The sequence below is a fragment of the Ambystoma mexicanum genome, chromosome 2p (genome assembly GCF_040938575.1).
Source record: "Ambystoma mexicanum isolate Mex_15411 chromosome 2p, UKY_AmexF1_1, whole genome shotgun sequence".
In the NCBI taxonomy this organism is placed as follows: domain Eukaryota; kingdom Metazoa; phylum Chordata; class Amphibia; order Caudata; family Ambystomatidae; genus Ambystoma; species Ambystoma mexicanum.
In genome coordinates, this window is record NC_090923.1 from 1,369,792,742 (window position 1) to 1,369,819,664 (window position 26,923).

Below are 26,923 nucleotides of genomic sequence, written 5' to 3' on the forward strand. Positions count from 1 at the left end.
GCATCCAGGGGCGCACCCTCCACCAGGCCCCCACTCATGTCCAACTCATGTCTCCCAGCACCCCCACCCCCCAGCAGTGCAGGGCACCCTCCACTAGGCCCCCACACATGTCTCCCATCACCCCCACCCCCCAGCATCCAGGGCCACCCTCCACCAGGCCCCCACTCATGTCTCCCATCACCCCCACCCCCCAGCAGTGCAGGGCACCCTCCACCAGGCCCCCACTCATGTCCAACTCATGTCTCCCAGCACCCCCACCGACCAGCATCCAGGGGCACCCTCCACCAGGCCCCCACTCATGTCCCCCTGCACCCCCACCCACCAGCATCCAGGGGCACCCTCCACCAGGCGCCCACTCATGTCCAACTCATGTCTCCCAGCACCCCCACCCCCCAGCAGTGCAGGGCACCCTCCACCAGGCCCCCACACATGTCTCCCATCACCCCCACCCCCCAGCATCCAGGGGCACCCTCCACCAGGCCCCCACTCATGTCTCCCATCACCCCCACCCCCCAGCAGTGCAGGGCACCCTCCACCAGGCCCCCACTCATGTCCAACTCATGTCTCCCAGCACCCCCACCCCCAGCAGTGCAGGGCACCGTCCACCAGGCCCCCACACATGTCTCCCATCACCCCCACCCCCCAGCAGTCAGGGGCACCCTCCACCAGGCCCCCACACATGTCTCCCACCATCCCCACCCCCCAGCCGTCAGGGGCACCCTCCACCAGGCCCCCACTCATGTCCTCCTGCACCCCCACCCACCAGCATCCAGGGGCACCCTCCACCAGGCCCCCACTCATGTCTCCCAGTACCCCCACCCCCCAGCAGTGCAGGGCACCCTCCACCAGGCCCCCACACATGTCTCCCATCACCCCCACCCCCCAGCAGTCAGGGGCACCCTCCACCAGGCCCCCACACATTTCGACCACCACCACCACCCCCCAGCATCCAGGGGCACCCTCCACCAGGCCCCCACTCATGTCCCCCTGCACCCCCACCCACCAGCATCCAGGGGCACCCTGCACCAGGCCCCCACTCATGTCCAACATGTCTCCCAGCACCCCCACCCCTCAGCAGCGCAGGGCACCCTCCACCAGGCCCCCACACATGTCTCCCATCACCCCCACCCCCCAGCATCCAGGGGCACCCTCCACCAGGCCCCCACTCATGTCTCCCAGCACCCCCACCCCCCAGCAGTCAGGGGCACCCTCCACCAGGCCCCCACACATGTCTCCCACCACCCCCACCCCTCAGCAGTCAGGGGCACCCTCCACCAGGCCCCCACTCATGTCCAACTCATGTCCCCCTGCACACCCACCCCCCAGGAGTCAGGGGCACCCTCCACCAGGCCCCCACTCATGTCTCCCATCACCCCCACCCCCCAGCAATGCAGGGCACCCTCCACCAGGCCCCACACATGTCTCCCATCACCCCCACCCCCCAGCAGTCAGGGGCACCCTCCACCAGGCCGCCACACATGTCTCCCACCACCCCCACCCCTCAGCAGTCAGGGGCACCCTCCACCAGGCCCCCACTCATGTCCAACTCATGTCCCCCTGCACCCCCACCCCCCAGGAGTCAGGGGCACCCTCCACCAGGCCCCCACACATGTCTCCCATCACCCCCACCCCCCAGCAGTCAGGGGCACCCTCCACCAGGCCCCCACTCATGTCTCCCATCACACCCACCCACCGGCATCCAGGGGCACCCTCCACCAGGCCCCCACTCATGTCTCCCATCACCCCCATCCCTCAGCAGTCAGGGGCACCCTCCACCAGGCCCCCACTCATGTCCCCCTGCACCTCCACCCACCAGCATCCAGGGGCACCCTCCACCAGGCCCCCACTCATGTCCAACTCATGTCTCCCAGCACCCCCACCCCCCAGCAGTGCAGGGCACCCTCCACCAGGCCCCCACACATGTCTCCCATCACCCCCACACCCTAGCAGTCAGGGGCACACTCCACCAGGCCCCCACACATGTCTCCCACCACCCCCAACCACCAGCATCCAGGGGCACCCTCCACCAGGCCCCCACTCATGTCCCCCTGCACCCCCACCCACCAGCATCCAGGGGCACCCTCCACCAGGCCCCCACTCATGTCCAACTCATGTCTCCCAGCAACCCCACCCCCCAGCAGTCAGGGGCACCCTCCACCAGGCCCCTACTCATGTCCAACTCATGTCCCCCTGCACCCCCACCCCCCAGCAGTCAGGGGCACTCTCCACCAGGCCCCCACTCATGTCTCCCATCACCCCCACCCACCAGCATCCAGGGGCACCCTCCACCAGGCCCCACTCGTGTCTCCCATCACCCCCACCCCCCAGCAGTGCAGGGCACCCTCCACCAGGCCCCCACACATGTCCCCCTGCACCCCCACCCACCAGCATCCAGGGGCACCCTCCACCAGGCCCCCACTCATGTCTCCCATCACCCCCACCACCTCCACCCTCCACCAGGCCCCCACTCATGTCCAACTCATGTCTCCCAGCACCCCCACCCCCCAGCAGTGCAGGGCACCCTCCACCAGGCCCCACACATGTCTCCCATCACCCCCACCCCCCAGCAGTCAGGGGCCCCCTCCACCAGGCCCCCACACATGTCTCCCACCACCCCCACCCCCCAGCAGTCAGGGGCACCCTCCACCAGGCCCCCACTCATGTCCCCCATCACCCCCACCCCCCAGCAGTAAGGGGCACCCTCCACCAGGCCCCCACTCATGTCTCCCATTGCCCCCACCCCCCAGCAGTGCAGGGCACGCTCCACCAGGCCCCCACTCATGTCCCCCTGCACATCCACCCCCCAGCATCCAGGGGCACCCTCCACCAGGCCCCCACTCATTTCCAACTCATGTCTCCCATCACCCCCACCCCCCAGCAGTGCAGGGCACCCTCCACCATGCCCCCACTCATGTTCAACTCATGTCTCCCAGCACCCCCACCCCCAGCAGTGCAGGGCACCCTCCACCAGGCCCCCACACATGTCTCCCATCACCCCCACCCCCAGCAGTCAGGGGCACCCTCCACCAGGCCCCCACACATGTCTCCCACCACCCCCACCCCCCAGCAGTCAGGGGCACCCCTCCACCAGGCCCCCACTCATGTCCAACTCATGTCCCCCTGCACCCCCACCCCCCAGCATCCAGGGGCACCCTCCACCAGGTCCCCACTCATGTCCAACTCATGTCTCCCATCACCCCCACCCCCCAGCAGTGCAGGGCACCCTCCACCAGGCCCCCACTCATGTCCAACACATGTCTCCCAGCACCCCAACCCCCCAGCAGTGCAGGGCACACTCCACCAGGCCCCCACACATGTCTCCCATCACCCTCACCCCCCAGCAGTCAGGGGCACCCTCCACAAGGCCCTCACACATGTCTCCCACCACCCGTACCCCCAGCAGTCAGGGGCACCCTCCACCAGGCCCCCCACTCATGTCCAACTCATGTCTCCCAGCACACCCACCCCCAGCAGTGCAGGGCACCCTCCACCAGGCCCCCACTCATGTCCAACTCATGTATCCCAGCACCCCCAACCCCCAGCAGTCAGGGGCACCCTCCACCAGGCCCCCACTCATGTCCAACTCATGTCCCCCTGCACCCCCACCCCCCAGCAGTCAGGGGCACCCTCCACCAGGCCCCCACTCATGTCTCCCATCGCCCCCAACCCCCAGCAGTCAGGGGCACCCTCCACCAGGCCCCCACTCATGTCTAACTCATGTCTCCCAGCACCCCCACCTGCCAGCAGTGCAGGGCACCCTCCACCAGGCCCCCACTCATGTCCAACTCATGTCTCCCATCACCCCCACCCCCCAGCAGTCAGGGGCACCCTCCACCAGGCACCCACTCATGTCTCCCATCACCCCCACCCCCCAGCCGTGCAATTTGCCTGGGTACGTGTATTCCTGGGGTGCGCGGGTACTCTCACATGCAATACCATCAGGGTACGTGTATTATGGGTTCGCGTGAAGTTCCACACGCGACTGGGCCTGTGAGAGTGGGTACGTGTATTCCAGGGGTGGGCGGGAATATTTACTCGCGACTGGGCCTGGGAGAGCGTGTTACGTGTATTCCTGGGGTGGGCGGGAAGATACACACGGTCGCCTACAACGCGCCAAAAAATAAATGGTCCAATCCTGAAACACGTACGCCAGCATGAAGCAGGCGTACGTCGACCCGCGCATCATAAAAGTGTGCACAAACAACAAACAAGCTCAGACGCCAGGATGAATATACAATTCCTAGCAGCAGTGGCCGTGGGTTACCAAAGGAGGAGGAGGAGGATAGTGAGGGCCCGAATTTTCACTCCCAGAACCAGCCTTTTTGGAATGCCTGATGTCCAGGTGTATGGGAGGTACAGGTTTCCACCACACATAATACTGGACCTGGTCAGTGAGTGGGAGGATGACCTCACATCACCCACCCTGCGCTCCCAAGCACTCAGCCCCCTGGAGAAGGTCCTTAATGTACTGCACTTCTTGGCCACTGGATCATTTCAGCAGACAAGTGCCATAGTGGGTGGTGTGTCACAGGCCACGCAGTCACGCTGCCTACACCAGGTCTTGAACATCATCACTGCACGCCCATCAGTCCGCAGGCACATATACTTGCCCAGGACACCTGCAGAAAGGCAGGCTGCCGCCCTGGATTTCTACGGTGTCGCACAATTCCCCAAAGTGCTAGGTGCCATTGACTGCACCCATGTGGCACTACGTCCCCCCAGGGCATCTGAGCACATCTATAGGAACCGCAAGCACTGGCATTCCATCAACGTGCAGGTAGTATGTAATGCCAAGGGAATCATCACCTCAGTATATGCCAACTATCCAGGGTCCACCCACGACAGCTTCATTTACCGAATGTCTACCCTAAGCTGTGACCTAGAAGATGGGCGGCATGGCGATACATGGCTGCTTGGTGAGTATGAATGCCACTGCACATGCATGCATGTCAGATGCAGAGTTATGTCACTACCCACTAATGATACCCATCACCTCCTCACCAGGGGACAGTGCCTACCCTCTGAGCACCCACATGATGACGCCAATTCGGAACCCCATCACGCCTCCCGAGGTAAGATACAACACAGCCCATATTGCAACCCGGGGCATAGTGGAGCGCACATTCGAAGTGCTTAAGTCACGCTTTCGCTCCCTTGACCGTTCTGGCGGGCAGCTGTTATATGCGCCCCCAGTAGTGTGCAGGATCATAGTGGCAGCATGTGTCCTGCACAATGTTGCAACACGCCGGGGCCTGGCTGTGGACATGGTGGTGCCCCCACATCCCCAACCACATGCACGGCCGCTGCGCATGGGAGGGGAAAGGGCACGGAGTGAGGCAGCCCGTACGCAGCTGGTGGCTAATTACTTCACATAGAAATCACACCCCTGTGGAGTGCACACAGCCCTGGTACATACCATCTGATAAGCAATGATGACTCGACCTGACAATTATGACAAGCAAAGGGACAGTCAACTGTCAGAACCATAGCAGCCTGAGATTGTTCATGTGGAAGTGTCACAATGTGTGCATCCCTACCTACACAAACACCACCAATGCAGTGTCATCAAAAGACACACTTCCATGCAGCTGAAATGAATACCCACTTGCAAAATATTACATGAGAACAGTGCCATGTCACCCAACCCCTCCCCGGCACGGCCACACAACACACCTGTCATGCACAATAGGTCAGTTACACACTCATACAACACCTTGCATAACACTCCGACACAAAGGACTGTCAGGCTCCCCGGGTCACAGTCAAACCCTCAAGTTGTCCCATCACCTAGGGTGCAGGGGAGTCGCCATCACCGATGGTTTCAGGTCACACGCAGAGGACGGCGTTGTTTGTTTCCTCGTCTCCAATGGCAACTGCCATGGAGATTGCGATCGGGCTGGAACAGCCGATCGCGATTGCTTCCTGGTTTCACATCGACTTCCCGATCACGTGCACGAAGTCCCGCTCACGTGATCGGGAGGCGGCTCACATAAATGCCGGGAGCTTTGAATCACTCGCCGCTTCACAGCTGTTTCACAACACTGTTCGGCGTTCTTGACTCTTGTTTTTTGGCCACATCGGATTTCGACTTCAGGCTTACACATAACGGATTTGGTTAACTCTTGCTCCTTGGATACGGTTGCTGGAACTTTGCACGGATACAGGTACTTTGGACCTTTGGCTTACGCATAACGGACTGCTTTGGATTTTCCCTATCTGCTCACTTACTACAACACGGATTTTGACCCTTGGATTCCTTACGACCTTCCTTCCGTTCTTTCTTGGAAACCATTACGTGCACCCTAAGGGTTACGGGTGGTCAGTCCGTACCTGCCTCCAGGTACCTGACTGTTTGAATCGTTGGCGCTCCCTTGCACCAAAACCTCAGGCTCCCTTCCACGGAACATAGGTAAGAGAGTATCATTTATTTGCATTTCACTAAAGCACTGTCTTTGCCTGTATTAACCCCGACTTCCTTTCAACAGCCTCTGGGGTCCTCGGCGCCATCTGATTCAGTGAACCATCAACCACCTGTGGCCTCAAAGCTCGCACAGGGAGTGTTTATCTTTCTCTCCCTGTGGGTGATTTGTGGACAGAGGCTCAATACTCTTCACTTCGTGGCAAGTCACGACAGACTGTGAAGCCGTTGCGCTGTGTCGAGTATGGAGCCCGTAGCCGAAGACCCCGTGGCTGCATTGGTACAGGCACTCACAGTACCCGAGGGCAGACATGACAGCAGCCAATGCGGCTATACATCAGAGATTAGATATGATCCAAAGTGTACAACACCCGTTACCCGCTAATGTAGAGTTCGGGGAAGCCGCCGCTCAACCCCCAGTTGTCCGACCTATTGTTCCCCCTGTAGCGCCACAAGTTCTTGTACTCATGCCTGCGCCCTTTCCCCTGGCCGCCCCAGAAAGATTCCACGGAGACCCTAGAAAGTTTCGCACTTTTATAAATCAATGCAAACTCCATTTTCTTGGTAGACCTCAGGCCTTTCCCGACTCCACCACAAAGGCGGCTTTCACCTTGTCCCATCTGGCCGGCACTGCTGCAGCATGGGCCAATCCCCTACTGGAGAACAACAACCCTGTCTTATATGATTTCGAGTTATTGATCACAGAAATGTCTCATGTATTCGACACACGTCATAAAGCCCAATCCCGGGATCTTGAGCTGTTAGACCTGACTCAAGGAAAAGGGTCACTCATAGAATACATTGCCCGATTTAACCAACTGGCTGCTGAAACATCTTGGCCTGAAACTAAAAAGGCAGTTGTGTTTTACAGAGGGCTCAGTAATACCATGAAAGATGCTATGGCTGTCGTTCCTTCTTTGCCCACATCTCATACTGACTTAGTGGACCTCGCCTTACAGATCGATGCAAGGCGTTCCGAACGCAAGTTCGAAACAGGGTTCCCTACTACTAGTTTGGCCTCCCCCTCCTCTGATACAGGTGGTGAACCTATGCAAATAGGCGGTATTCGTAGCCCGATCACACAACTAGAGAGGGACCGCAGAAGAACCGACCACGCCTGCTTCTACTGTGGCCTGAGTGGGCATTTTGTAAAGTCCTGTCCCAGACGCCCCAAGTTAAAAAATCAGTTTTTTTGGAATGCTCAACCCTAGATCCGGGGGCCGGATCGGGCAATCCTTCAATTCCCTCGGACAAGTTCCCCACCTTTGGCAGGATCAGGCCGGTGATGGTAAAGGCTACGTTAAAACCCACACCCGACATCGTTCATGCCGTTTCGATCTATATCGATTCTGGTGCCACTGGCAATTATGTCGATATAAACCTGGCCGGGTCATTGAATCTGCCCCTGATTACCAAACAGCATCCGGAACCAGTACAGGCGGTGGATGGCACAGCACTGATTTCTGGCCCAATTCGACAACAAACTGCCCCGATCACCCTGACTATACAGAAAACACATCAGGAAGTCTTATCCTTTGATCTAATAACGATGCCCCAATTCGGGATTATACTGGGTCTCCCATGGTTACATCAACACAACCCTCTGATCGACTGGAAGTCTGGGCAGGTTCATTTTGAATCGGAAATCTGTCAGAATTTTTGCCTCACTGCACCTGACGACACTGAATCTCCCTCACGTGCCTTGGGGGCCATTGCACAACTTACACTGGCCCTCATTACGACCCAGGCGGTAAGTGATCGAAATTACCGCCATGGCGTAATGAGCGTTAACGCCATGGTCCGATGGCGATAAGAGCGCCATATTACGACCCATCGCGCACGAGCATTACGCCATGGTGGTAACGTAAACTACGCCATGCCGTAAACAGCCCTTACCGGCCTCGTTAACAGCGCAGGGTGACCTACCGCCACCCATCATTGCGCCGACCGTAGTCAGCGGTCACCGTAATTAGCGGTGACCGCAATTAGGCGGAACCGGAAATAGCGTAATCGCAGCGGAACGGGAAACAGCACAGCAGCCACCTTAAAAAACACAATCCATTGCCATCCTACCCAACCACACCACAACCAACCCTCAAACCCTGACATTCCCATAACCCACCCATTTCCTCAGCCAACCATGCCGAAAGTTGTCAAGAAGGCATGTGACAGGCAGCGGCAGGAGCGCTTCAGTCGTGAGGAACTGCAAATGCTTGCAGACATGCTCCAGGAGAAGGCCGATGTTGTCTTCTCCACTGAGATGACCCGGACAGCTATAGGCCGCAAAAAGGAGGTGTGGGAACTTGTGGCACAACGTGTCAGTGCTGTTGGAACCACCCCACGCACCTCCAAACAGTGCCGCAAGAGATGGGACGACCTGCGGATCAGGGTCCGGGGCATTATGTCTGCCAACCGTAACCTGGCCCTGGGAACTGGCGGGGGAGCAGACTCCCCACTGAAGATGCAGCCATGGGAGGAGACATGTGCCTCTCTGATTGGCATTGAGTGCATCGAAGGTGTCGGCGAGATGGAGAGAGGGGCCCCGACATCTGGTGAGACAGGTAGGTGCCTCATATCCAGCCTTGCAAGACACCCTGATACACTTGCACGTGACAATCACAATGTGGCAGACGCAACACATCAGCAGATGAGCCACACCCTGCGCACATACAGCATGTACACTGTACAGTAGGCAGACACACACCTGCATGCAAAACCTAACCTAAAGGGAGGCAACCTGTATGTCACGGGCTACTAACTCCACCATCTATCCATTACACTCTTCACAATGCCTGCTCAATGTCCGCTGAACCATCAATAACAGTCACCCTCCTCTGCTCCACCACAGGCTCGCAATCGGACACTGCAGGGACGACAGCACCAGCACCCCAGCCAAGAAGGCCAGGAAAGTGGGAGAAGGGAACCATGCATCCACCTCTGCTGGACCCAGGCAGAAACCACGCCAGGCTGAAGAGGCCAGGGCAGCAAAGTCCCCCGAGGAAGGGGTCGTGACAGCGCCTGCAGCCCAACAACACCCACTGTTGCCCACTGAGGGCAATGTGTCAGCAGGGAGCAGTACTGTTGGGGAGACTGCAGCCATCGCTGCCTGCTCCGACAGTGATGTGGAGGATGACACTGGACTTGACCACAACACGCAACTGCACTCACCACACCTATCCCCAATCAGCCATCATGGAGATGACACCCAAGGCCCATCACCAGCTAATTCATGGCCAGCAACTCCAAGCCCAGTGGGAGTTGTGGAAGATGGGAGTAGTCCCATTGGTCCCCCATTGTCACCCTCCATTGGGCCAGAATTCCAGCTGTCGCTGGAGCAGATTGCCAACAGGCAGTAAGCACTGGGCACACTCCTCACGCAGCATGTTGCAGAATGTGGAAGAGCCATGGAGAGGAGTGCTGATGGCATCAGGGCTGCCATCCAAACTGCCAGCAGGGACATATGCACCGAACTTGCTGCAGTGCGGCAGATGATGAGCCAGCTCATCCAGACAATTGTGGACACATGCCGTACTGAGCAGCCCGGTACATCCTCAGCTGGAAGTTCAGCACAAGCCTCTCCCGTCCGCAGGTCATTCAGGACCCTGAGGAGCACAGGCAGGGGGGCCCCAGGTTCCGGGAGAGGGGGCAGTCAATAGTGTGCTAAACTATACACACTTCACCACGGGCACTGTCACATGTTTGCAGGGTGTTCAGGGGGGAGGGGGAGGGGGGAATTGGGTGTGTTGGAGTGTTCAGGGGGGAGGGGGAGGGGGGAATTGGGTGTGTTGGAGTGTTCAGGGGGAGGGGGAGGGGGGAATTGGGTGTGTTGGAGTGTTCAGGGGGGAGGGGGAGGGGTTCTGTTCTACCTATTCAGAAGAACAATACACTTTTTCATTTCTCACAAACGAAATGTGTGGACATTGCTCATTGCGTATGTGTGCTTTATTGTTTTACAGTCCACAGTGTTGACATACCAGACACACACAGTGCCCCAAGTGCCATCCATATGTTACACACACGCTGTGTGTGCTAGAAGTATCGGTCAATGACATTCTGACGCATTATATGCCCCTCCTGTGCATCGCTGCCTCCCTGAGGTGCTGCCCCATCCCCATCATCATCATGCCCATCTTCAGGTGGTTGTGGTTCTGCGTCAGGGGGCAGAGGCACGTTTCGTCTGATGCACATATTGTGTAGCATGACACATACCATGACGATCTTTGCAACCTTCTCATGGCGGTACAGGAGTGCCCCGCCAGACCTGCTGAGGCAGCGGAAACGTGCCTTCAGTAGGCCAAAAGCCTGCTCTATCACCACACGGGGACGTGCATGGGCACGGTTGTAGTCCTCCTCATGCTGGTTCGATGGGTTCCGCACTGGTGTGAGGAGCGACCTCTTCAGGGGATAGCCCGCATCACCTGTAAAATGTGAGAAATGAATGTGTCAGGAACGAGATTGATTTGTGAACATGATGCACAACCATGCCTTGATTCCGACTGCTACTGTGCACCAATTAGACTTGTGCTAATGGATTTACACTGTGCAACCAGTATGTGTTCATGGCTCTCATGTACTGTTTTGCATGCAAAAACACAATGCAGGGGGACGATTGCCTTGTGAATGGCCATCCACGGTGTCTGTTCAGGCCGTCATTCATGTGACCTTGCACGTGTCCTGTGAGCTTGGAGCTCACATGATAGCAACATTGATGTCTGGCTCATTATGACCCCAGTGAGCATTACTGGTGTCAATGGGGACAGTTTGTGGGTCTTGTAGTGGTGCATTGATGTTCCTGTCTGTCATGTGCCTCCTTTGTGCGCAGTTGTGGGGGACAGGCCTTTCAGTAGTTGGTGCATGGTGACGTGCATGTTGGTGTTTTTCTTTAGGGTCAATGCGGTCACAATTTGCACAATGCACTTGCAGATGGTTGTGTCGTTTTTGGGATACACTTTCATTCACATGTTGGGATGATTAGGTCAGGCATAATGTGTACACTACTCTGTTGACGTCAGTGCTGCCACAGGGAATGATCTGGCTACTGCTAGTTGCACCCATGTGACGTATGCATCACCCCCCTGTATCTGCCAGATGAAATATGCATTGGTACGTCATTCAACACCCACTTTGCATTTCCATGCTCATGACATTAGACTCACCGAGTAGGTAGGATCTTGGGCCTGCATGTCGCTCCATGTAGCGTGGTATTGTGGAGTTCCGAAGGACCATTGAATAATGGGTTGATCCGGGGTATCTGGCAGAACAATGTGTGATGATCCTGTTGGAGTCACAGACCATTTGCACGTTGATTGAGTGGAAATGTTTACGGTTGCGGTACGGTACCTCCATGGCATGTGGGACCACCAATTCAACATGGGTGCAGTCAATGGCACCAATGCAACCAGGTATGCCGGCCAGTGCATGGAAACCCACTTTGGTGTTGGCAATCTCCTGGGCAGACCGTGGTAATGAGATGTGGTCATCTGTGTGCTTGAGGAGGGCATCGAGCACTTGCATCAGTGTACGCGAGAATAATGGTTGTGATATGCCATGCAAGTGCCCCACTGTGTGCTGGTAGGTGCCTGTGGCCAGGAAGTGGAGCACGGACACTACATTCAGTAGGGGGGGGTGGCAGTGGGTGTTTCAATCATGCTGACGATGTCGTTGTGTATCATGTCCACAATGGTGGTGATGGTGTCCCGGTCCAGTCGGTACAGGGTGTGGATCTGCTCAGCGGTGAGGTTGAATGGGCTGGCTCTGATGCGTGGGATTGGGGGCTGCCTGCGTGGTGGCACTGGCTGTGTTGGTGGGGCTTGCTGGGCCTGCCTTGCCCTCCTTCTCCTCCTGCGTCTCCTCTGTGCAGCCTGTTGTTGTTGTTGTTGTTGTTGTTGTTGTTGTTGTAGTTGCTGTTGTAGCACTCGCATTGCTATCAGGTCCTCCAGCCCCAACATTGCTAGTCCTATTGGTATCATTGTGGAGTGTGACTGGGTGTGGGAAGGGGTGGGGTGTGCTCTTTTTGTACTTCCTGAGTCTGTATTGCCTTCACCTGTGCTGTTTCTGTGCACCTGTGGCAGCTGCATTCACTTTGCATGGCCCTTTACGGTTGGTTCGCGATGGCGTAATTAGCACCATGGCGGTAAGGTACTTAACGGGCTGGGTGATGGCGTTAGGGGCATGTCCGCTTGGGTCGGCATTCGCGTACCTTTCCGCCATGGCGCTAAGTACGGTGTGGATGTTCGCGTGCGCGCGCCCTTGGCGCAGTCAGCGGCAGCGTTAGCTACGATGCCGCTAATGACATCGTAGTTTACGGTCACGGGTCGTAATCGGCCCCAGCGGAAGACGATGGCGGTAATCGTTTACCGCCATCGTTTTTCGCTTTGCGCCAGGGTCGTAATGAGGGCCACTATACGAGGACGCTTCCACGTCCTTGGAGCCTCACATGGTGGGGGCGGTTGCAACAGGTATCCCTATGGAATATAAGGACTTTCAGGAGGTCTTTGACAAGGGTTCTTCGGAGGTACTACCACCACATCGTTCTTACGATTGCCCTATTGACCTTATCCCTGACTCCAGCATCCCTTCGGGACGTATTTACTCCCTGTCCCCCTCAGAGGAACAGGCATTGAAAGAATACGTTCAAGCGGCTCTGAAGGTTGGCCATATACGCCCTTCCACCTCTCCGGCGGCTAGCCCTATTTTATTTGTCCCCAAAAAAGAGGGCGACTTACGTCCTTGTGTGGACTACCGCCGCTTGAATACTATCACCATAAAAAAACGGTATCCGATTCCCCTGATTACACCATTGTTGGACAGGTTGAGTCACGCCAATATCTTCACGAAACTCGATCTCCACGGAGCTTATAATTTAATCAGAATTCGCCCCGGAGACGAGTGGAAAACGGCTTTTTGTACTCGCTACGGACTGTTTGAATACGTGGTCATGCCCTTCGGGCTTTGTAACGCCCCCGCTACTTTTCAACGTTTCATGAACGAGATTTTTCATGACTTGTTGGACATCTGTGTAGCGGTATATCTCGATGATATCCTGATATTCTCACAGGACCTGAAAGAACATGTACTACACGTCCGCGAGGTATTGTCTCGACTACGCCGTTTTTCACTCTACGCTAAGCCAGAAAAATGTCAGTTCCATACTGAGAGTGTGGAATTTTTAGGATTCCACATTACCCCTGGGGGTTTGGCAATGAACCAAACCAAGGTTCGTGCAGTTTTGGACTGGCCAAAGCCCTGTAATATTAAGGCATTACAATCATTCCTTGGGTTTTCAAATTTTTACAGGCGCTTTATCCAGGATTTCTCGTTTCTTGTAACACCTCTTACTGCCTTGACCAGCCCCAAGTTACCTTTTATCTGGTTGGAAGAACACCAAACAGCTTTTGATGCGCTAAAAGCCGCGTTTACTACTGCTCCTGTACTGAAGCATCCCGACCCAGAACTCCCCTTCATTGTAGAGGCGGATGCATCCTCCTTTGCTCTTGGTGCGGTGTTATCCCAACATTGTCCTTGTTCAGGTCAGCTACACCCAGTGGCGTTTCATTCCCGAAAGTTTACTCCTACGGAAACGCACTATACGGTCATGGAAAAAGAATTGTTGGCCATCAAGGATGCCTTTCAGGTCTGGCGGCATCATCTGTTGGGGGCAAAACATGCAGTCACAGTATTCACAGACCACCGTAACATCCAAGACTTGGCCTCACTCAAGTGCATCAATAGTCGGCAGGTGCGGTGGCATTTATTCTTTGCAGCCTTTGACTTCCAGATCAAACATTGGTCAGGTCTGTCGCACGGGAAGGCGGACGCATTGTCTCGTTCTCCTGGTGGAGTATCCTTGCCTGTTTTCCCTGAAAAACTACTAGATCAGCACGTCATTTGCCTCTGTACTCCTCCTTTGCCACTTCTAGAGTCCATTCGCACTTGGGTTTCATTACATCCCGAACAGGCCTCCGAGTGGGATCCGGTGTTTCATGATGGGCTGCCATTCATACAGAACAAATTATGGTTACCAACAGCCGACACTCGCAATCTTGCACTGGAATGGTCCCACGACAGTGCCATTAATGGTCATCCCGGACAGAAGCGTACGCTGGACCTCCTCAGACGGTGGTGTTGGTGGCCCTCCATGAAACGCGATGTTGAAGGATATGTCAACACGTGTGCTGTATGTGCCCAATGCAAACATCGCCGAGGACGTCCGGTGGGGCTCTTACTCCCATTACCTATACCTCCTAGGCCCTGGCACACAGTGTCAATGGATTTTGTGACAGACCTACCTCGAACCAAGGGCTTCGACACCATTTGGGTGGTGGTCGATTCCTTCTCCAAAATGGCCCGTTTCAATCCCTGTTCTGGCATCCCATCAGCACCGGCTCTGGCCGACCTTTTCTTTAGATCGGTCTTCTGTCTTTTCGGGTTGCCCACTATTATAATCTCGGATAGGGGACCCCAGTTCACTTCTCGGTTCTGGCGGGCGCTCACAGGCCTCTTGGGCATTGATTCCCGTTTTTCCTCCGCATACCACCCGGAGACAGATGGCCAGACGGAGAGGGTGAACCAGGCCATGGAGCAGTATTTACGTTGCCTCATTCTACAGCACCAACAATCCTGGCTGAGTGTACTGCATCTCGCTGAATTCTCATACAATAATGCTCTGCACACTTTTACTGGCTTTTCCCCCTTTTTTGTCTTGTATGGCCAACACCCCCGCACCTTGCCTGTTCCAGACCTTACACATTCTGCTAACCCTGCCGCTGTTACCTGTGCACGTGACCTATCGGCCGTTCATGCCCAGACTCTCGCTCACCTTCGTGAGTCCCAAGTCTCTGCGAAGTCTGCGGCTGACCGGCGGAGGGCTGTGGCACCTTCCTATGTAGTGGGGGACAGGGTTTGGCTTTCCTCTCGTCACCTCCGGCTGCCTGGTTGTCGCAAATTGCTACCCCGTTTTGTGGGCCCTTATAGGATATCTGCTGTGATCAACCCTGTGGCTTATCGCCTCTCAGTTCCCGCCTCCTGGCACCTTCACCCTGTATTCCATACATCCTTGCTAAAGCCTTGTCCTGCCCCTACCCATCTCAGGTCTACGCCCAGCCCCATTTCTGTGGGTAGCTCTGTGGAATACGAAGTGTCGGGTATACTGGGTTCTCGTATGGTTCATGGTCGTCTCCAGTATCTGGTGGACTGGGCGGGTTTTGGTCCGGAAGAACGGTGTTGGGTCCCCGCGGTTGACGTCCATGCCCCGAGGCTTGTCTCCAGTTTTCATTTCGACCATCCCACCTGCCCACGTGGTCGTGGGCCATTAAGGGGGGGCTCTGTCATGCACAATAGGTCAGTTACACACTCATACAACACCTTGCATAACACTCCGACACAAAGGACTGTCAGGCTCCCCGGGTCACAGTCAAACCCTCAAGTTGTCCCATCACCTAGGGTGCAGGGGAGTCGCCATCAACGATGGTTTCAGGTCACACGCAGAGGACAGCGTTGTTTGTTTCCTCGTCTCCAATGGCAACTGCCATGGAGATTGCGATCGGGCTGGAACAGCCAATCGCGATTGCTTCCTGGTTTCACATCGACTTCCCGATCACGTGCACGAAGTCCCGCTCACGTGATCGGGAGGCGGCTCACATAAATGCCGGGAGCTTTGAATCACTTGCCGCTTCACAGCTGTTTCACAACACTGTTCGGCGTTCTTGACTCTTGTTTTTTGGCCACATCGGATTTCGACTTCAGGCTTACACATAACGGATTTGGTTAACTCTTGCTCCTTGGATACGGTTGCTGGAACTTTGCACGGATACTGGTACTTTGGACCTTTAGCTTACGCATAACGGACTGCTTTGGATTTTCCCTATCTGCTCACTTACTACAACACGGATTTTGACCCTTGGATTCCTTACGACCTTCCTTCCGTTCTTTCTTGGAAACCATTACGTGCACCTTAAGGGTTACGGGTGGTCAGTCCGTACCTGCCTCCAGGTACCTGACTGTTTGAATCGTTGGCGCTCCCTTGCACCAAAACCTCAGGCTCCCTTCCACGGAACATAGGTAAGAGAGTATCATTTATTTGCATTTCACTAAAGCACTGTCTTTGCCTGTATTAACCCCGACTTCCTTCCAACAGCCTCTGGGGTCCTCGGGCCCATTTGATTCAGCGAACCATCAACCACCTGTGGCCTCAAAGCTTGCACAGGGAGTGTTTATCTTTCTCTCCCTGTGGGTGATTTGTGGACAGAGGCTCAATACTCTTCACTTCGTGGCAAGTCACGACAACACCATGGCATGTCATGCAATGTGAGAGCAAACAAATTAACCCCCACAACATGCCCCAAGTGTCACCAACTACAGTGTCCCTAATGGAAACTGGCCACACATGAAATGCTCACAGTAATGCAGGACACACATTACCAAATACTTACCAAGAATACCAATCACCTACACAACCTCCAACCTACCTTAAACATGACATTACAGACTTAAAAATTCGGTAGCCTCACTACCTGATAATGCCAGCACTTCGAACACTTCCAAGTATACAGTGTTAGCGCCACGCAAGAGTGTAGGTGCACTGCTTACAACATGGACTCCAGTTCCAAGGTAGACCGCCTTGTGACGACATGAGAAATGGACTGCAAATTAGGAGGATGAGACGGATGCAGAGGCACATATCAATACACCATGCCTTGTACAATACAACAACAATATGCACTATGAATGTATACACAGTATTGACTACAGACTGCCCACACATCAAATGGGAGTCCAACGTCACCATGTACGTCAATGTCACTTGGGCACACCCTTTGCAAGCGCATGGAAACGGGAAGCAGGAGGGGTGTGTGTCACACAAACCCAAGCATCTGACCCAAATTCATGACAAGCCTGCATGTGCCCAGCCACAATACAGCGTATGCCCACGGGAGCCACACAAGGCAACACACTGTCCAAAAAACAAAAATTAAAAAAAAAAATAATAATAATAATCAGAAATGGCCATTAATGGGCCCGGGGGGGTGGGGGAGGCCACCCAGGAGGTCCGAGGACAGGGTGCACACCAAAACCCACCTGTGTGGATCTTGCGGAAAAAAAACACCTCCATGGGCCCATGACCTGCACGGGTACCCTATTGTGAGAGAATCACTGCTGTCGCTCTCCTCACCCTCTGCAGCTGCATCAGGAGGTGGTGGCACTATGGGAGGCAGCCCACGCAAAGCCCTAGTCTGGTCCTCCATGGCAGCAAGCATGCGAGTGTGGAAGGTCTTGTTCTGGAGGATAATTGTGCGTAGGTCCCCATGCAACAACTCACGGGATGCCCGGACCTCCGCCCTAGTTGCCTGCATCTCAGCTGAGAGCGTACGTGTGAGACGCTCCAGCTGCTGTTCTGTCCTTCTGTTTGTTGAAGCCTCAAGCTCAACAAGAGTCGTCCTGAGGTGAAGGAGTTCCACCCTCAGGGCTTCCCTGTGGCCCTGGGACTCTATGGAAATGGCTTCCCGCAGAGTGGCCAGTGCCGCCCGCCTGTCCCTGTCGGACGCCAACATGTCCTCCCTGTGTGACTGGCAGATGGAGTCTGTTGCCTGCTGTAGTCACTCCATCAGCCTTTCGGGGGGACAATGGAAGTGGCCACCCTATCCATGGCCTGAGCCATCATCTCTGATGATGCTGCCTGTTGGGCTGCCATACCGTATATGGATTGCTCCCATGCGGTATTGCTAGGTGGCGTACGGCCACCACGTCGGCGGGCAGCACACCTGTCTGGGGCAAGGCGAACTGCGCCTTGCTGTGCCGGCACTGCCTGAGGCTGCAGGACTGCATTCCCCCTCTTATCTGCTGGCCCAGGAACAGGATCAGATGTTGCGGAGTGTGACCCTGCATCCGTAACCACCAAAGGCGTACCTGCCAACACTGACATCCCCATTGAGGGTTCTAACCCTGGTGCAGGTGGGTCGGACAGAACAGAATCCCTCCCAGGAACACTCACCTGCGACGGCACATAGGTCATCCGAATCGACACCTGAATACAGCTCGGGGAGGTGCAGCCAGAGACACCCCTTGAGAGCACGACCTGCAGCAGTTGTTGGTTCTCACCCACCATCACACCACGTCCCTCACTGGTGGTCGGTCGGGCCTGAGACCCCTCCTGGGTCTGCACCATCTCCACAACCCCAGCAGTATCAAGTGCGTCATCCCCTGCAAAGACATAAAAGAAAACAAATGGAAACAGGCATTAGCACTATGACACACAATTAGGGCTGAGAAGCTACAGAAACAGTACTTGATTGACACATGTCCCACATGACTAAAACCTTCCAATGCATGCACCGTCACTGCGTGTGAAGGGGAGGCAGATGGCACACATTGATGACACCAAGATGGAAGATGAACACATTTGCTGCATGCTGCCTAGCAGTGGCATCACACATTGGCCTGTGATTGGCAGGTCAAATACACATGCCATCACACAGATGGCATGTACCCTAGCCATAAAGTGAAGAGGGAGAGGAGGGCACCAATTGTTCATTCAGTCTAGTTTGCTCATGAAATTGATTATTTTCATTGAAATGGTTCAAATGTTTAACCTGAAGCTGCCAGTCCAAAATGGTCCTATAGCACAGGGACATGTCTAAACAAATCATATCCAGGAAACAAAGTCAGTCCACTGTACCATAGCCATGCCAGACATGTGACAATAGGACTGAGAAATGCCTAGTAAAAGTGGTGGTATGCAAACAATCTGCCTGAATAAACAGAGGAAAATGAGCAACAATGCTGTGGCAAGATGACACTTCAAGGGCAACTGGCGTGGTGTTGGGCTAGATGTCTAATGTTGGCAGAAGGGATACTGCTATACCCAAATGCTGGTGCGCAGAATGTATTGGATGAGGCACATGGGTGACCCAAACCACTCAGGCACACACACCCTCACCTGGCACCCAAACAGAAGCCCTCACACACACACCATGCACATGGATGACACACACATGCATGTGCACTCACCGGACAATGCCTCGTAATCTGCCAGTTCTCCCACGCCTTGGAGCTGTTCCTCCGTGACGTAGGTCCCAGCAACATGCTCATGTGGAGTGAGTTCTATGTCCTCTGCTGGAGACCCACCTCCAGTCACTAGAGTAGCGGCATGACTTGAGGCCAGCTTATTCTTTGCCCTGTGCTTCAGGTCATTCCAGCGCTTGTAGCATTCAGTAGCTGTGCACCTCTCGATTCCAAGGGCAATTATGATGTCCGCGATGGTCTGCCAGTGTGCCAGACATTGTGCAGGTGTGGTCTTGGATCCTGCAACAATCACCATTTCGCGGTCATGTGCGGACACATACTCTACAAGTGCATTCAGTTCGGCCTCATTGAAGCTGGGCTTCCTTGACAGGCCGACTGTGTAGCCGTGTCTGGGGCATCAGCCTCTACTGGACGAGCACTCTTCCTCTTGGAAAGTGGTGGGGACCCTGAGTGTCCTACGCCGCTCTGGACACTAGGGGCAGGAGCCCCGGTGGACTCTGTACTAGGAGTGTGGGATTGCACACTCAGCATGGGAGTTGGTGCAGGCATTAGCTCAAGTGTGATGATGTCAGGGGGAATGTCAGCAGGATGGACTTGGACCGACACTGTCCTGGCTGGGTGTGTGAGAGGTGGGGTGGATGGAGCCGCAGCTGCCCCTGCAGCCTCCCCAGCCTGCCTACGCGGGGCAGCAGATGACCTAGCTGACCCTGATCCATGAGGCCTGATGACACCAACGTGCACAGGCGCACGTGGCCCAGACCTGCTGACCTGGAAGTCAGCCATGGAGTCACCCTGTGCCAGGTCTGGTTCCACAGTGGGCTGGTCCAACAATGGCTGAGCATGGATGGTGTCAGCCACGTTACCCTCAACCGGGGGGGGGCATGGGTGTCCCTGACTGGTCCTCCACACATGGGGGGCTAGGGGCACCCTGAAAGTCATGGCCACGTCCCCTACCGGATCCACCACGGCCACCACTTGGGGCTCGGCCACCTTTGCCACCGTTACGGCTTGTTCGCCTCCCAGCCATGGCACTGATGTTATTGTGCGTATGGGAGTCGCTGTGAACTATTGTCCTGGGCAATTGGGGGTCAAAGGGGTTGGGTACCAGATGGTAATCGTACCCTAGTGCTCTAGCAAGGCTGTATGTCACCCCTGGGGAAAGATGACGGGTCACGCAACGCACAGCCACCCCAAAAAAGGGAAGTAAGTTGCACGCAACCCCTCCTAGACCTAGTGTGGAAAAATAAATCTGCATTACGCTGTGGCACCCAGAAACACAAGAATGAACGTATGCGTGTCACACGCAGCCTAGAATGACCTCTGAAGGGGTATGCGACACATGGGGCAAGCACAGATGTTAAATACGTGCGCGACTCACCGTCTGCCAGGAACAAAAGTGTGAAAAATATGCACGTGTGCGCGTTGGCAACACCCCCGCCAAAAGAAGAATTGTACGCTGTCTGAGGAGACAGGACAACAGTAGAAGGGAATGCTGTTTGAGGAAACAGGCCCAGGAAAAAGAGGAAAAGAGAAAAAGCTGTCAGAGGTAACAGGGAGTACGAACTCGAAACGCCGTGAAGTAAATCGCGTGTGAACCGACAAGAAGTACAGATTTCACCCACTCGCTCTCCACGGAAAGCACGTACAAGGAAATGGCGTTCTACATGTACCTTTTATACACACGTCACAGATGCGCATACGCGATGAGGCCATTTCCACCAATTACACGCTTTGACACTCGGACGTGTATATTTTTTTTTTACACGCGCCATTCTCTACACCCATGCGCGTGACGTCATAGATGCGCATGGGGGCCTTTGGGCCAATGAATTTACGTATGTGTGCTGACGCGCTTACGCGCTAAGGGCCTTTCCTCAAATTACACGCAGACGTGCAGGATTTTCACGTGCCAAATCACTCCGTATCAAGCTGGCCACGCGTAAGCACACGGAAGACCCCGCTCCTGCACAGAAAGCCGAATTACTGCTCCCCAGAGCCCCGAGCACGCTCCCACCTGCCATCTGCTGCTGCCTGACTGCCTGCTGCCCATGTGCCCTGCCATTTGCTGCCTGCACATCAGCCAGGGGTGCTGTTACTGTGACCACCCCTGCTGGAACCGAAGACTCCCGACTGGGATTCCATCGCTCCACAGCCCAGCCCCAAGACCCAGTTGGCCACCCATTCCTGCCTCTGGGGTTGTAATGTCGGGCACTGCAACATCTGGCACCACTGACAACCCCCGGCCAGAGAGGCAGAGGGGCACCAGCTTCACTGCCACCGAAGTTGGTGTCCTGGTGGAGCAAGTCCTGAGGCAGTATGATGCCCTCTTCGGAAGTTCCCGTGCCGACAAGGAAGGACGGACTTGGATCTGGACAGACATCGTGACTGCCATCAACGCGAAGGGGGTGGCAGTCCGCGACTTCCAACATGTCAAGAAGCGCTGGGAGGACTTCAGGTCCAGGACCCTCAACAAGGCCCGGCGCCTCTTGAAGGCAGCGGATGCTAAGGGGCGCCGGGGCCACTTGTTGGAAGATCAGATGAGGGTCCTGGATCACATATCCCCAGCGCTCCACGTCCAGGTCCTTGAGAGGCAGACCCGTCTGGAGTCGAGCGGTAAGTGTACATGCATCATGATTCTAAGCTGTGCGTGTGGTGATGTGCCAGTAGTGTGCAGGTTGCACATCTGTTTGTATGGGGCCGAGTATGGGTGGGGCCGTGAGGCTAACACATGCAAGGGCTGTCATGTGTGAGACATGGATGGTGCTTGTGTGTGTAGGCTTGCATGCAGTTGTGTGGGCACACATGTTTGGATGAATGTGTATGTAAGTAGGCATGTTCGTGATGTCACGCATGTATGTTGTTTTCAGCTGCATGTATCAGCACTGTGTACATGTGCATGTGTGTGTATTTGACAAGGGTGCAACAGTGATGCAACATGGATGCATGTGGCAGCGGGATGTGGAAGCCTGATTGGCAGATGTGACATGGATGCCCATCTGAACACTGCGAGAGTTGGCAGAGGTGTACACATGCATGCAAGTGTGGTGGTGTGCGTGCATGTGTAGTGCACTCCCTGTGAGGCATGTGATGTCTGGCTCACCTTGCCTGCTCTTGCTGTTGTATGTGTATGGATTGTGCTGGTAGTTGCGATATGGCTGTGGTATGGCTCATGTGTGCAAGTTGAAATGACATGTGTGTTGGCGATTGTGATGCCATGTCTGAGGTTTGCCAATGCCACTCATGTACAACTGTCATGTGTATATGTGTCCATTGTACAGTGCACTGATGCCTGTGTTTTATTTCTCCCTGTCTGCAGCGTCAACTGATGAAGAGGGCGGAGAAGGGGCTTTGGAGCACAGCGGCGGGGATCGCACCGCCAGCCGGAAACGCAAGGCCCGGCTCCCCAGGTTGTGATCTTGTCGGGGAGTGAGGAGTCCGGTGCCGCATCCCAGGCCGCAGCTGCAGGGGGGAGGTCCAAGAGGCGGAGGTCGGAATTGGACTCCTCGGCAGCAGAAGTGGCAGCTGGGACCCCACACGGCCCAACGGGGGAAGATGGCACGGAGTCATCCAGGTTGGTGGGGGTTTGGTGGAGGAAGAGGCCGTGCAAGCAACAGAGACGGTGTCTGGAGGTGGGGATTCCACTGGTTCTAGTGGTGCAGTGCAGGACCAGGGACAGGAGGCAGCACAGGTCGCCGCAGAGGTGCCTGTGTGCAATCCTGTCCCTGATCCTGTCACTGCATCATCGTGCACCATCAGGGATGCCTACGTCCAGACCCGTTTTCAGGCAGGGGATGAGCTCACGACAACTGGCCCTCCTCTGCCTGCGGACGTGGCTATCTGGGTCCGGGTTGAGCCTGTCCTGACTGGTGTGGCGTTGCGTCAACGGGCCATGCGAGGTGACCTGCAGTCTTTTCATGAGGAGACTGCACGTCATCTCGAATGGCTCGTTGACCGTGTCGGCCTACTGGGACAGGTCACCCAGGCCGGATTCCTCCGTTTGATGGGGCTTGCTCCGACCCCCTCCTCAACTGAACCCCCTATGCGCCAGTCGTCCTCCATGCCATCTTCCCACCCATTAGTCACCTGGGTGCCCTGTGGAGCTGCCTCTGACGGTGCGGCCAGGCTGGTGGAGGAGGCATCCTTGCCACAGTCGGGAGTCGGACGTCCAGCAGGGGTGGCCACATCAAAGAATGCACCCCAGCCAGCGGAGGATGTGCAGGCAGCAGGAGGCAGTGCACGGGCAGAGGCATAGCAGCAGCAGCAACGTGGTAGGAGCCATGATGGCTCGGGGCCTTCGACATCGGAGGGGCAGGCATCGGCCGGAGGGCAGGAGGACCCAGGAAGGGAAGTGTCTTCCGTGTGGCAGCGGTTGGGCCACGCCATAGATGCGGAGCGGCAGCGGGCGGAAGAGGCACGGCTCACGATGGTCAGGGCGGAAAACTCCATGCGGAGGGCCCTGAGGCGGGCCGAGTGCCTCAAGGCAATCCGCAAGGATTTGGAGGTGAACATGTCGACGGCCCTGCGGACCCTCGGGGCCATGGAGGAGGACCGCCTCCGGGACATTGAGCAGGAGTTCGATGATGCCCTGGCCCGCAACATCCCGAAGTGAGCCGTCGGACTAGCCCGCTGCCCTTGTAAATAGTTCTGTAGTTAGTGTTAGGTTTCCTTTGGTTTTGCATTTTTTTGGACCTTTTGGACAATGGGCCCCGTTTTTGTATATAGTTTTTTTTTATTAGGTAGTGTTATTAGATAGATTTCATTTCTTCTGTTGGGATCATGGACCCTGGATTGTTTATCTGTATATAGTTGACTGTTGAATTTTCATTTTTTTTTATGATTTACCCATGGAGCAATGGTTTTCGTTTGGATTATGATTTGTGGTTTTGCATTATTTCACGGACATGCTGTTTTTTTTTTAAATTCCCATTTTTGTTTGTTTATTTTTGATTCAATTTATGTTGCTTTTAATACATATTTTTTCTTCAAACTTCAATGTGTAGTATCATCTCATTGGTTTCATGCATATCATGATATGGGTTTTGACATTCACTGACACCCTTTGGGTGTATGTGAGGGACATGTGTTCATTTCCAAACTTGCAATTGGGGTTCTATCATGTTATTGCCATTTCTAAGTGGGTGGATGCAATACTCAGGTGGGTGTTTGGCTTTTGGAGGCTGACCATAAGGGCCAGGGATCTAGATTGTGATGACATTTTGGCTGGGGGACATGTGTGGGGGCCTGGTGGAGGGTGCCCTGCACTGCTGGGGGGGTGGGGGTGCTGGGAGACATGGTTGGACCTGAGTGGGGGTCTGGTGGAGGGTGCCCCAGGATGCTGGTGGGTGGGGCTGCAGGGGGACATGAGTGGGGGCCAGGTGGAGGGTGCCCTGCACTGCTGGGAGGTGGGGGTGATGGCAGACATGTGTGGGGGCCTGGTGGAGGGTGCCCCTGACTGCTGGGGGGTGGGGGTGCAGGGGGACATGAGTGGGGGCCTGGTGGAGGGTGCCCCTGACTGCTGGGGGGTGGGGGTGCAGGGGGACATGAGTGGGGGCCTGGTGGAGGGTGCCCTGCACTGCTGGGGGGTGGGGGTGCAGGGGGACTTGAGTGGGGGCCTGGTGGAGGGTGCCCCTGACTGCTGGGGGGTGGGGGTGCAGGGGGACATGAGTGGGGGCCTGGTGGAGGGTGCCCCTGACTGCTGGGGGGTGGGGGTGCAGGGGGACATGAGTGGGGGCCTGGTGGAGAGTGCCCTGCACTGCTGGGGCGTGGGGGTGATGGGAGACATGAGTGGGGGCCTGGTGGAGGGTGCCCTGCACTGCTGGGGGGTGGGGGTACTGGGAGACATGTGTGTGTGAGCCTGGTGGAGGGTGCCCTGCACTGCTGGGGGGTGGGGGTGCTGGGAGACATGAGTTGGACATGAGTGGGGGCCTGGTGGAGGGTGTCCCTGGATGCTGGGGGGTGGGGGTGATGGGAGACATGAGTGGGGGCCTGGTGGAGGGTGCCCTGCGCTGCTGGGGGTGGGGGTGGTGGGAGACATGAGTTGGACCTGAGTGGGGGTCTGGTGGAGGGTGCCCCAGGATGCTGGTGGGTGGGGCTGCAGGGGGACATGAGTGGGGGCCTGGTGGAGGGTGCCCTGCACTGCTGGGAGGTGGGGGTGATGGCAGACATGTGTGGGGGCCTGGTGGAGGGTGCCCCTGACTGCTGGGGGGTGGGGGTGCAGGGGGACATGAGTGGGGGCCTGGTGGAGGGTGCCCCTGACTGCTGGGGGGTGGGGGTGATGGGAGACATGTGTGGGGACCTGGTGGAGGGTGCTCTGCACTGCTGGGGGATGGGGGTGCTGGGCGACATGAGTTGGACATGAGTGGGGGCCTGGTGGAGGGTGCCCCTGGATGCTGGTGGGTGGGGGCGCAGGGGGACATGAGTGGGGGCCTGGTGGAGGGTGCCCCTGACTGCTGGGGGGTGGGGGTGGTGGGAGACATGTGTGGGGGCCTGGTGGAGGGTGCCCCTGACTGCTGGGGGGTGGGGGTGCAGGGGGACATGAGTGGGGCCTGGTGGAGGGTGCCCTGCACTGCTGGGGTGCGGGGGTGCAGGGGGACATGAGTGGGGGCCTGGTGGAGGGTGCCCCTGCAATGCTGCGGGGTTGGGGTGCTGGGAGACATGAGTTGGACATGAGTGGGGGCCTGGTGGAGGGTGCCCCTGGATGCTGGGGGTGCAGGGGGACATGCGTTGGTGGGCAGTAGTGCAAGGTGACTTGTGGGTTGGCTGGGGGCATGGGTATGGTGGATGGGCTGCCTGCGGGACATGTGCAGGGTAGGCCCCTGTGGTGTGGGCCGCCTGCAGGGGCCGTGGAGGGTGTAGAGGGTACACCTGGGAGGACCCACACATGCAATTCATGTGTGGTGCTCCCCGCGCACCCCTGGAATACACGTACCCTGATGGAATCGCGTGTGATACTTCCTGCGCACCCCTGAAATACACGTACCCTGCTGCTTTTGCGTGTGATACTTCCCGCGCATCCCTGGAATACAAGTACCCTGCTGCTTTTGCGTGTGATACTTCCCGCGCACCCCTGGAATACACGTACCCTGATGGAATCGCATGTGATACTTCCCGCGCACCCCTGAAATGCACGTACCCTGCTGTTTTTGCGTGTGATACTTCCCGCGCACCCCTGGAATACACGTGCCCTGATGGAATCGCGTGTGTTACTTCCCACGCACCCCTGATGTACACTTACCCAGGACAATCGCGTGTGAAACTTCCCGAGAACCACTGAAATACACGTTCCCCGCTTGGCGTTTGCTGTTTGGCAGCCCTGTGAACTGGTCCAGGCTTAGCGCAGCCCTTTGCGATGATTTGGGAATTTTGAAGGCTTTTCCTTGCGCAAAGGCGTTCTTGGGGGCATAACTGGCGCTGCTGCAGGGTTGCTGCGCCACTCTGCGCCACGGCTGGTTTCGGAGGCTAAAATCCATGAATTCGCTGTGCGAT